Source organism: Silurus aristotelis (assembly GCF_946808225.1).
Source record: "Silurus aristotelis genome assembly, chromosome: 20".
In the NCBI taxonomy this organism is placed as follows: Eukaryota; Metazoa; Chordata; class Actinopteri; order Siluriformes; family Siluridae; genus Silurus; species Silurus aristotelis.
Genome location: NC_139593.1, coordinates 22,057,887 through 22,070,386, shown reverse-complemented (window position 1 = coordinate 22,070,386; position 12,500 = coordinate 22,057,887). Strand labels below are relative to the sequence as shown.

The 12,500-nt window shown below is 41.2% G+C and overlaps 1 protein-coding gene and 1 long non-coding RNA gene across 2 annotated transcripts in view; one reads left to right on the top strand and one right to left on the bottom strand.

Annotated features, from left to right (window-relative positions):
- LOC310715427 (protein kinase C beta type-like) overlaps positions 1 to 12,500 on the top strand; it is a 155,600-nt gene that overhangs the window by 110,594 nt on the left and 32,506 nt on the right. The gene's annotated exons all lie outside the window — the stretch shown is intronic.
- LOC310716195 lies at positions 4,312 to 10,580 on the bottom strand. The gene is made up of 4 exons (XR_014530532.1): positions 10,254 to 10,580; positions 8,432 to 8,663; positions 5,719 to 8,029; positions 4,312 to 5,272 (listed from the first exon to the last, which is right to left on the bottom strand). It is a non-coding gene; the product is annotated as an uncharacterized lncRNA (long non-coding RNA).

Here is a 12,500-nt window from a genome sequence, read left to right as displayed (position 1 = left end):
AATACTTGTAACTTACAGAATATAATAAAGTTGAATCCATTAAAAAATATAATAACAGTTTTATATTTCCACACAAAGACGCGTTATAGCCTCCCGCTCTGCGCTTTGAGAGGGATGTGGAACACGAGCAGGAAAGAGACCACCGATCTCTTTTTCTGATATCTTCATGTTGTTGTAAAAGGTATGAAGAGCTAATTTGATCTTCCACAAGGGCAAGGCATTTAGGCTATGTGTGCGCGCTGCCAGAGAAAACCAAACTCAAATCACCCGCGCGTGTGAAACGCGCTTTACACATGAACCTGAAAAATCAATATTATTAAAATAATCAAAATAATTAAATTAAAATCCAAAATACACTTAATAGCCTACGTGTCAAAATCATTTCCTAAAATATTCATAAGGAATTTATAAATTGTGCAAAATATTTTTAATAGCCTACATTTAAAAAAAAAAATCTCTCTCTCGCCAATAGGGACCCCCACTTCCTGCACCCCCACTTCCTGCGGCTGTGTGTGTGTGTGTGTGTGTGTGTGTGTGTGTGTGTGTGTGTGTGGTTCTTGTGTTCAGAAGGCTTTAGTTGTCTGTGTTGTATAATTAAGCCGTTAAATCCGTTCACTCTCTTCGCTCATTCATGAAGTGAGTCAGGGAGGAAATGACACAAAATAAAACCATGCTTGAAGCCACAGATCTGTACGCCGGAGTCCGAGCCAGCTGCTGGCGTCACAGTTTATAAATATATCTCCAGCTTTCCTTCATAATATCATTAGAGCCTTCATTGATGATCATTTAGTTACCTGAAGAAAGAAAACGTTCCCCTCATGCAAATGATTATACTTAAAAAGACTCCGCTCTATTCTCAACTGTAAGGTCAAGGGTGAAGATGAGCATGATGCCTCCACCACTGTGCTTTCCTGATGCTCTTCTCAGAAGCTTTGAGATGCGTAGTGATGGGTTTCTGCCAAACGTAGCACTTTTTAGGACATTTTCAGAGTCTCCTAAAATTCTGCCAATTTTAAAAAGGGATTTAATTTGTTTGTGACTCTTAAAGTGCCGCTGAAGAACTGTAGGGTCATCCTGCATCTTTAGCACCTCTAGGGATTGTCCTGAAGATCATGCAAAAAAGAAAAGCAAGTTCTCGGTTTGACTGAAACGAGAGATTGATGGAGTGTACGGCGTATCTGAGCCAGTAGCATGATGGTAAAAAACGTTCACCTTTAATATAAACTCAAAATCACACACTGGATGTGTGGCATCAAAGCTAAAACACTGTGTAATGATGAAAGATGGAATATTTAATAGTATATGCGTGTGTGTGTGTGTGTGTGTGTGTGTGTGTGTGTGTGTGTGTGTGTGTGGCACCCAGTGTGTGCATCGGTTGGAGGGAATTCATTCATTCATGAAGTCATCAGGGAACAAAAATGGCACAAATAAAGTAGCCGAAGTTCCGGATCTAATTATGCGTTCAGAACCCACACCAAATAGAAGCTGTTTATGCAAATGAGTATGCAAATTAGTACGCAAATGAGCCTTATTTTAGGTGAGTTTCTCTCAGGGAAAAAATGCTAATCAAAATGTTTGGATTAAATTTAGCGCTCCCAGTTTTCCTCTGATGAGTCATTTACAGCGGGGCAGGAGCATCACACACACACACACACACACACACACACACACACACACACGGACATTCATCATATTAATCATGAGAAATACAAAGTGCAGACACTCAATCACACATGGAGGAGGAAATTGTGTGTGTGTGTGTGTGTGTGTGTGTGTGTGTGTGTGTGTGTGTGTGTGTGTGTGTGATGGAACTAAACAACAATGGTGAAATGAAGCAAGGAATTTAGAGGCAGCGAAGGAATTTTGGAAGGCAGGATAAAAAAAATGTAGTGAAGGAAGGAAGGAAGGAGCACCGTAGGAATTTGGCAAGAAGGAAAGAAGGAGCTGAGAAGTAAGTTGAAAGGAAGACAGGAATCTGGAAGGATTTCAGAAGGAAGGACCAAAAAGCCTCTCAGAGATGAATGTGGGCTGGAAAGTGATGACATCATCCTGACATCTGAGTTAAGAAAGAAAAACAGATCTGTCTCTTTTCTGTTCTCTATTTCTCTCTCTCTCTCTCTCTCTCTCTCTCTCTCTCTCTCTCTCTCTCTCTCTCTCTCTCTCTCTCTCACACACACACACATCAGGTATTAGATTACCCAGAGCATCTCGAGACCTCTGTTCCAGTGCTCCAGAATAAGCTGCATGTTGACTCATGGAGAAATGTCTATTTCTGAAACCTGCACAGATCCTGAGCCTCACCAACTTTACACCTGAATCCGAGCCCATATACATATATATATCTCACAAAAGTAAGTGCACCCCTCACATTTCAGCAACTATTTTATTATATCTTCTGGAGGGACAATACTATAGAAATGAAACATATATATATATTTAAAAGTATTCAATGTGCAGCTTGTACAGCAGTACAGATTTACTCTCCTCTAAAAATAACTCAACAGAGTCTTTACCATGAGGTCAATGTAGAACATCCAGTGGTCAGCATGAGAGAATTGAACTTAAAGCCCCAAATTCTATCTGCTCTATTACCAGATACACATGTGTATGGTTCTGACAAGCAGATAAAAACATCAACATGATGAATAGAACATGTGGTTTTGCATGTTTACACTACGTACAGCTGTTATCACTGAGGGTGCACTTACTTTTGTTGGCAGTTATTTGGAAAATAATGTGTGTATGTTGTTATTTTAGAGGACAGTAAATCTGTACTGATACACAAACTGCACACTGATACTGTAAAATATATCCACCTTTCATTTCTACAGTTTTGTCCCTTCAGAAGACACTAAAACGGTTGCTGAAATGTGAGGGGTGCACTTACTTTTGTGAGATACTGTGTATATATTAGGGCTGTTTAAGTCTATGCATTAATACCGCGTTAACAAATTCATTTTGACAGCACTGGGTTTTTTTTTCTGTTTGGCCATTTTTATAAAAGATGTAAGTAAATAAATATAAAAGAGTTTTTTGTTTTCAAATCCCCAAACATTGATTTTACTGATGCGCCGAGTCTCAAATCAAGCGCCCAAATTTGCGGTGGTGCAACACATCCGGCGATTAAAACATCAGGTGTCCTGATCATTTACGTCATTTAAATCCTCATCATTTAAACATTTACACAAATATTTTATTTCATGCTCACTGTTGTTTCACTAATAATCAACATATATTTGCATAAAGCGTCAATATTTGTCCATGTGGATTAGAATATTCAAAACTGGAAGAGTTTTTATTTAAGGTGCGTTTAGAACAGATACAAATGTGCGATGGAGTTGCGATTAATCACAAGTTACCTCGTGACAATCATGCGATTCATTTCGATTAAGAGTTTTATTGATTGGCAGCCCTTCACACACACACACACACACACACACACACACACACACATACACACACACACACACATTATGGACATATTGTGTCCCATTGGTTTTATGCTTGTGAAAGTAGTTTTCTCCTTTTCATCAGTAATTTTTGTCACGTTTGACATTCTGAAATATTTCCTGCTTCAACCAATTACTGACAACTTTTATCTTCATTACTTATTTATTGTACTGCATTATTCATTTTTCCCCTTTTTACTACTTTGTGTCCTTTTTTTCTTTTAAATCTATTTTGTTATTATTATTCTAACAATAATTACTACTATTAATAACTACTTTCTCCTTTCTACTTTTTACGCCACCATTTGGTCGAGTTTGGAAGTATGTTGAAGGCCATAACTTTTAAACCATCTGTCCAATGTCCTCCTGCTAAAAATTTTGTCCAATCTTAACTAGATTTGACTCACAACATTTCAATATCTGCTGCTTGTTTGTTCATCTTGACCTTTTTCTTTGAATGTGCAGCTGACCATGTTTGGGTGTTTGGCCGCCGTAACTGTTGCTTGCTACTTTATTTATTTATTATTATTATGATGTACATTGCTAAGTCTTCGAATCTCAGAATTATTGAGAGCAATAATTAGTTATCCAGAGCGATATCTGGTCCTGACGTTGCCAGAAGTTTACGTGGCTTGTGCCTTTTCTGAGAAGCCTGTAATAACCAAGCAGCTGTGCGGTGTATGAGTGAATCATCGGGAAAAACGAACGTCTCAATCGATAATCAGCAAATACAACTTTTCCTCTTGCACGACCGTTGCATCAGTGGTGAAGTGAAGCCAGTCACAGCTGATAGTTTTCTTAATTCTGATATGAATTAATTCATGGACATTTTTGAAGCTGTTAAAAATTTGTTTTTAAAAGTGTAAAAAGCGATATGTAATCAGGATCTAACACCTGGAGGTTTGAGTCGTTTCTGTACTGAAGGAAGAATAGAAGGATTTCAGCATGGAGAAATTCAAAAGGAAGGAAAAGAAGTCACCAGATCAGCACTTTTGTCATGGCTGGAAGTTTCTGATTGTGAGGGGTAAATGCTGGGTGGAAGGGGCATACTGGGAGTGAGGGGTATATGCTGGGTGGAAAGAACATACTGGGTGAAAGGGGTATATGCTGGGTGAAAGGGGCATACTGGGAGTGAGGGGTATATGCTGGGTGGAAGGGGTATATGCTGGGTAGAAGGGCCATACACTGTCTTCCCTGTCAATTACAGTAAGTTGAGCAAGCTATGAGATTGTTGATATGGAAGAGGGCAGATAGGGTTTTCCATTGAGTTCCATTGGGCCCTTGAGCAAGGCTCTTAACCTTCTAAAGTCACTCTGGATAAGAGCGTCTGTCAACTGTCAAAAAAAAAATCTAACAAAACTTCACCCATCCTTTCAGACTTCAATTAAGTGCATGTAACGTGTTTCCATCCAAATCTGCTCTTCCATCTGGACTCGAGTCTGCAGGACTACTGCGAGCTATAAACCTGATCGCTCCTCCAACGCCACTGAAGAAACTCTGCTGCCTAATCTGGGAAAAACTCCACCTCCACGAACCTCCAGTATCTCCTCCTCCACCTGCTCCAGCCACAGACTATCCACCAATCCTTCATTAAAAATGTTTATCTTCAGATTCCAAACAACAAACAAACTCCTGCCAGCCTGATGACACCTGGGTTCCTCAAGACTCTAAAATCAGTAAATGCTTTCAAACACTACCTGAAAGCCACCGTGTCTCACACCTCCACTCAGCTTGTGTTAGGTTTATTCGTGTGCCTTCATCACTCATATCCCTCATCCCTGATGTGGTCCAGGATAAAGTCAGGCAGCAGGATGATCGATTTCCTGCCGAACAGGAAACAGGATACACAATAACACACAGAACAACTTGCAATGACATTAAATAAACAAACAAACAATTAGTTGGGTAGATAAAACTAAACACATTGGGGGAAAAAAAAGGAATTTACAATAATAAGAGAAATAGAATAAAAAATATGATAAAACTTTATTAATTCCAAAGGAAATTCTTTTGCAGGCGACTGCCTCAGATTATTAGAAAAATAAATATAAATGAAATATAATTGAAAAATAAAGGAAATGTTCTATATGTTTAAAATGTGGTTTTATTGTATAATATTGCACATGGTATTATATTATTGTACACTGTAATTATTGTGAAATTGTGCTAATGCACATAAGGTGTGTTTTATTGTAGTAAAGTTGGAAAGAGAAAGTGTAAATATGTATAAAAAAAAAAAAAAACTCGCAATTAAATGACGTCACTCCACCTCATCGGCGCCATCTTCAGTTTATAATGAGTAGCTCAGTGGTTAAGGATCTGTGTTACAGTGTATTTGGTGTACAGGTAGATGACCAGTTCTTTGTCAGAACTTCCGAATGCCTGGTCAGTGTACAGCTCATGCAAAGAAAATTGTTTGTTGGTCCACAGATGACAATGATGGCAGAAGTTTATATTCACAGCTTTAGTTTGAGGTTGAGGGAGAAAGAATGGAACGCAAGGACTCAAAAAAGTGTTTAATTCTTTGCTAAAAAAACCTGCTGTGTCTTCATAGTTTTCAGGGATTAAAACCTGATCTACCCCTGGAAAACCTGCTAGAGATGTGGGCCTGAACAACTGATACATTTATTCTGCTGTTGAAATCCCCAGTGCATTAAAGAAGCTCTAGACCAGAAGAACTCTGGATTGTCTGCACAGTAATGATAATGCGATGGAGGGTTGTTAAATAAATAAAACCCAAAAGGTTACCGTGAAGGTTAGAGTTAAAAACTCCATTTTGTCTCCGTCACCAATGGCGTGTCTGTTTACTGCTTGGATATTAAGGGCTTGCAGGCTGATCTCCGAGGGGACGTCCATGACATTCTCCTCTTCCATCGAATTCATGAAGGCAGTGACAGACTGCAATTGGTTAGCGGAATTCCCTCAGGACAGAGTAAATAGGATTTCGAGTCGGCTGCCTCAATGCTCACCAGAGACCTCGGCTGCTCGGCTTCGCCTGAATCTCGAGCCGTTATTATTTAAAGCTTCTCTCGCTCCGCCATAACATCTGCCCTAGCACAAAAACACCACCTTCCCCTGCCTCTTTATACACTTCATAATCTGATCACTGCACATCATCTCGCTTCAATTGAGAAAATGATTAAAGACCTGACACCACTGAGAGGTGAACGTTTCTCGCAGGTCACACCGGTCCAGCAGAGCCGGAGCGCATCCCGAGAGCTATCAGGTGATGAATTCTCGACTCGAGTGCTTTCTCTGTAGAGAGTCGCAGATTAAAGAACAGGGAGCCAAGAATGCTTTCTCATATTGTACTGTCATGACACTTTAGAGCACAACGTGAAGTCATGATGCTGACTTCCATTACTTTGAAAGACCAACAAGCAGAAGAGACTTGTTTGGGCCAAGAAACACAAAAGATGGACATTAGATCAGTGGAAAACTTTCCTTTAGTCTCAAGAGTCCATATTTGAGATTTTTGGTTCTAAGCGCCGTGTCGTTGTCAGACGTTGAGAAGGTGAATAGACGGTTCCTGAATGTGTGGTTCCCGCTGTGAAGCATGGAGGAGGAGGTGTGATGGTGTGGAGGTGCGATGCTGGTGACACAGTTGGTGGTTTAGATTCAGAAAATAAAACTGGGACTGAAATAATGCCGCAAATGAGCACAGGCTGAAGTGGTCAAACACTTTGCAGACTGGAAAAGTCAATAAAATGTAAATAAAATAGAAATTCAAATGTTTTCATTCTGTCTGTGTGGTTCAGTGGCATTGAATGAGGACCCCTGATTTGTAGGACTAATGTTGCATCACAGAATGTGGTTTGTTGATTCTGTGTTTGCCTCAAATAACATGCAAAATGATCACGTTTGTCACGTGAAAACCACTTCATTCGTTCACCGCTCACATCTCTTCTGATCCGAATCATTTGTTGATTTGACACATGAAAGCTGCTCAGACTCTGTACAGGAAACTCCAGACCCCAGACTCTTGACACTCCTGAGCTTCAGAGAACCTGAAAGGTGAACTAATCAACAAATTTGTTTCCTATTGCTTTCGTTGTCACGTGACAGACGGAGGATATTGTGCAACACTAAATGGATAAATAATTTCTGTTTCTCATTGTTTGTCTTTGGCTTAATAATCGTTTGTTCTGCTCTGGAATATGATCCAAAGTGTATAAGTTGCTGATTCCATAATCCGAGTGGCTCCTGAGTGGAACGACTCGTGGCTCGATTCGTCCCAAAACAGGAATATAATAAATATAATAGAAGATGGCTGACATGGGACACTTTAATGAATGATATGTAATTAATAAGACGTCTCGTGGCAGATTGAAAGCATTAAGCGTAAAGGTAAGACAAACGGAGATGAACGCACCACGCTGCCTCATTCCATCCGGTCCCACACCAGCTTGCAGATGCAGCATTAAAATGGCCTGTAGAAGATTTGACTCAAATTGGCATCACACTGCGTTTAAAGTGGACTCCAATCTGTCGCATTCGTTACAGGAACATGTCAGGTGTTGGCTTCAATGTGACTCCGTGATTAAATCCACATCTCGAAGGGTTTTCCCTGGTGTAGCGGTCTAGAAATAAAAAAGACGGGAAACTCAGGACTCGCATTTCTGGAGTTTACAAATAATTAGCGAGGACGTACTTCCTGTTTACGTCCGACTGTATTTCTGCTTAATGAACTCTCTGAGTGAACAGCAAAGCTCTGAGCATGGCTCAGAAACCGAGCTCTACACTCTGACTCACGATGGAAACATCCACCTGGAGCTTTTCATCTTTGCTCTTGACTACGAGAGCATGTGGAGTGTGACGATTACATGGAATCATCAGCTGGTGTACCTGAGAACTCTGACCCACGCTCCTGTCACACTCTGAAAGCTTCCACAGGCCACTAGAACGCTGTCTGTTCATACAGTCAAATTTTACATAAAGTTATTACTTGTTGTTTTGTTTTTTTAATCTCATCTCAGATCAACCTTTTCCTTTCCCCCTGTAGTTTTCTAGTTTATTATGTCGATGTGTCTTCCCCTGATGCACTGAAGCGCTCTGAGACTCGCTGTGGGCTGCATCTTATTTTATCTCATCTTATCATCTGGTCTTGAACACTTCACATTTTTTCCGCCTCTGCCGTCGCCTTAAGCTTGTACACATCATCATTTGCAATTCAGAACAAACAGACCAGCGCCAGAACCAGGGGAAAAATCTGCCCTGAAAAAAAAGTAGAGAAATAAACACACATACACACACACACACACACACACACACACACACACCTACGGCCCACATGAAGCCGAGCTACGACTTTACAGGCGACACCAGACAAACATGAGTCATGGAAACAGTCTTAGTTACTTCGAGAGACTTTTATGCATTATTCCATCATGGACCAATCAGACGCTCAGGTGGTCTAACTCATCAGGCTGGCAGTTATCAAGAAAGCGTCATGTTCTCTTAATCCCAAGCTGTATTACTTTCTAAAGTTAGCAAAACCTGAGCTAAACCCGTGCAGGACAAGTCCCAAAACTACACTTTACTGTCAAATGCTTACTGACACCTCCATAAGTCCCGTATGTGCCTTTTGAGCGTCGCATTCTACATTTAGTCCAAATGTGCTCTTCTAATTCCCTCCACTCTTCTGGGAAGAGATTTTTCCTCCACTAGATATGGAAGTGCGTTTGTGGACATTTGTGTTCATCAGCCACAAGAGTGTTCGTTTACTTCAAGGCTCTTCTCTGTTCTGGCACCGAGGTGGTGGAATAAACTTCCTCTAGAGTCCCTGACTATCTCCAAGCGACGGTTGAGGACCTACCTCTTCCTGAAACACTTAAATGAGCACTTTCCAAGTTTGCTGTGTAGAATTCAAGAGTTATATTTATATTACGTTTGTAATCTTGTGTACAGTGTAGATTTATTCATTACTGGAGACTCAAAGCACTTTTGTACGTCGTTCTGGATAAGGACGTCTGCTAAATGTCACAAATGTAAATGTCAGGTGTAGGTAAGACGGTGAGGAGATAAGGGCTTAGAGGATCTTCATCAAACACGGGTGAGTGTAAAACGTAAACGCAGCCGTCAAACGTTTCAGATTGATGTGTTCATTCTCCTGGTCTATAAGGAGAAGATTGTTAGCAGTCAGAGTTCTTTTTTATTCCATGTTAGAGTTTTACAACTTTTTGTTGAGCAGATGTGGATGTTATCAGCAAGTCTAAGCTGCTCTTGTGATGTAAAGTGATGTAATGAAGTATGCTAAGCTAGTTAGCTACACTATACGGCCAGAAGTGTTGGAGCATAAACACCTGACTTTTACACCCATGTGTGGTTCTTCACCAAACTGTTACCGCAAAGTTCAAATCGGACGTCTTTGGGTGTGGAAGCAGGATATTTCCCCTTTAAATGAACTAGGAGATCACAAAGCCAGCAGTTGAAGTGGAAGAACTTCTGGTGTAGAGCTCCAACGCTCAACTGTATTGAACAATGAATGTGAACACACACTGAACCCATTATTACATTAAATAGAGACTCAATGTGGAAATGAAATGCTCAAAAAGAAGCACATAGAAATATTATTGTCAGGTGTTCACAAACCTATAGTGTGGATGACACACACACACACACACACACACACACACACACACACACACACACACACACACACACCAGTTGTACCTAAGACAAACAGGAGTGAAAGGATTATATCAAAATACATTAATCAGTATTGTGGGTTCCTAGAGATCCTCATGCATTGAGGGTGCCAATACTTATGGTGAGTACAGTCCTTCCCTCCTCCTGAGGGTGCACCTGTTCCGACCTGCACTTGGCATTGCAAAGATTCAGGTTTTCTTCCCGACTGCGCCATTTGAGGTCTGTAACGGGGGTCCCTGAGGACGCAGGGGTTGTTCTTTCGCCTGTTGCTATGCAACAAAGCAGTCAGTCAAGTCTCAGGTTTTCCTTCTGTTCCATCGTCGCCTGGTAGGAACAAGTGTAGGAACGGAAGGGTGGAGAAAAAATGTGCCGTTTTCCTCGTTTTTAACCAATCAAAAGAAGCGATGTTCTGAAACGTCATTCGAGCAAACAGTCCCGTGTGTGTGTGTGTGTGTGTGTGTGTGTGTGTGTGTGTGTGTGTGTGTGTGTTCGCATGACCGAGTGCAAGGAAAGAAAGAACAAAAAACATTACAGAACTCAAAAAATGAAGGAGAGAAGATTGTGTGTGTGTGTGTGTGTGTGTGTGTGTGTGTGTGTGTGTGTGTGTGTGTGTGTGTGTTTGTGTGTGTGCGCGCGCAGTATCACATTCTCTTAACAGATCATTCGAAAATTCGGCTTCCTCAGTTTCTGGCGTCTAAACGATGAACACACTCTTCCTGTGAACTGAGGAGCTCTGGAGCGTCTCGTTCTCCTGCCAGCATGTCCTTCATGAAGCCAGAGGACAATCTCCATCACGTGCATTAGGGTTTACATGGAGCAGGAAGCTGAATAGCAGAATTCGCTCCTGCTGCATGCTTGGGGGTGAGGCATTTCAGCGCAGTTCCTAGCGCAGGTCTTGACCCTTCACCTGCGACACATGGGATTGCTGGTGAAGGTGCTTGATGTTTGCTTCTGGTATGCACCTGAGGAAGGAAGTGAATGTAGATAACTATTATACAAATGCAAATAAAAAGCTGCATTTGGAGCCAAAAAGTGGATTTGATTAAAAATCTGAATGCGCACTAAAGTATTCGAGAGTTTAAACTCGTTTTTATTTCAGGACATCGTCTCAAAGCAGCTTTACAGAATTGAACAGTTAAAGTAAACGATACGTTTTTATCCCTGATGAGCAGCCATGCCGACTCAACTCTTTTACAAAACTTCATTAGTTCCCGAATTTAGGAATAAAAATCTCTGTAGATGTGAATTTTTGTAGCTTGGATTTTTTGGAGGTTTTGAAAATTAATGAATTTGTCAGTGTTTAAAGCCTCGTTTTCAAATAACTCATCACTCAACACACTGAAGCCTGGGATCAGTAGGAGGATCTGTAGGGGGTTCCGTTCAGGGATCAGTAGGAGGATCTGTAGGGGGTTCAGTTCAGGGATCAGTAGAAGGACCTGTAGGGGGTTCAGTTCAGGGATCAGTAGAAGGACCTGTAGGGGGTTCAGTTCAGGGATCGGTAGGAGGATCTGTAGGGGGTTCAGTTCAGGGATCGGTAGGAGGATCTGTAGGGGGTTCAGTTCAGGGATCGGTAGGAGGACCTGTAGGGGGTTCACAGTTCAGGGATCGGTAGGAGGATCGGTAGGGGGATCTGTATGAAGGTCTCTGATGGGGATTGATGAACGTGGAGTAGTGAGTGATGAACTCTATAAACGTCTGAGAATCTTGCTGAGTACTATTTTGTGAAATGCCCGAGTCCTTCAGAGTCAGCACTCAACTCAATGAGAGTGGAACTCGGTGTGTGTGTGTGTGTGTGTGTGTGCTGTCAGCTGAAGAGAGAGATTGCTTCATCTGTCTCTCCTGTCGAGACTCTGTTTACTCTCTTATCGCTCTCTCAGGTGCTTCTCCTCAAATCTCACATGAACTGCAGGTTGAAGAAGGTTTGGGGCGGAGCTTCAGTGCCTCTCAGCTAACATTAGCATGTAGCTTGTTATTCCTAGCTGCGCTTTGCTAACGTTAGTTTGTTTGACAAATGAAATAGAATTACTAATACCATGGAGGACAAAAATTATATTTGCATTTATTTTTTATATAAAATGAGCGAAAGGCGTGATTCCTCTCCGTCCAGCCGTGGATTAACTGTACAAACTATTTCTTTCACTTACTCACTAATTACTCCACAGAGAATAAAAACCAAACCCAAAAATGTGACTTTATTCTAAATTATTACACTTGAATTCGTCTGTGTTTTATCTCCCATCTGCTCATTTCACTCACCAAGTGGGAATAAAGACGCAACCTCTCTCTGAAAGAGTGATGACTGAACTACTGCCACTTAATTACCTTGCCTTAGTGGCTGTGTGTGTGTGTGTGTGTGTGTGTGTGTGTGTGTGTGTGTGTGTGTGTGTGAGCACAAGGACATCA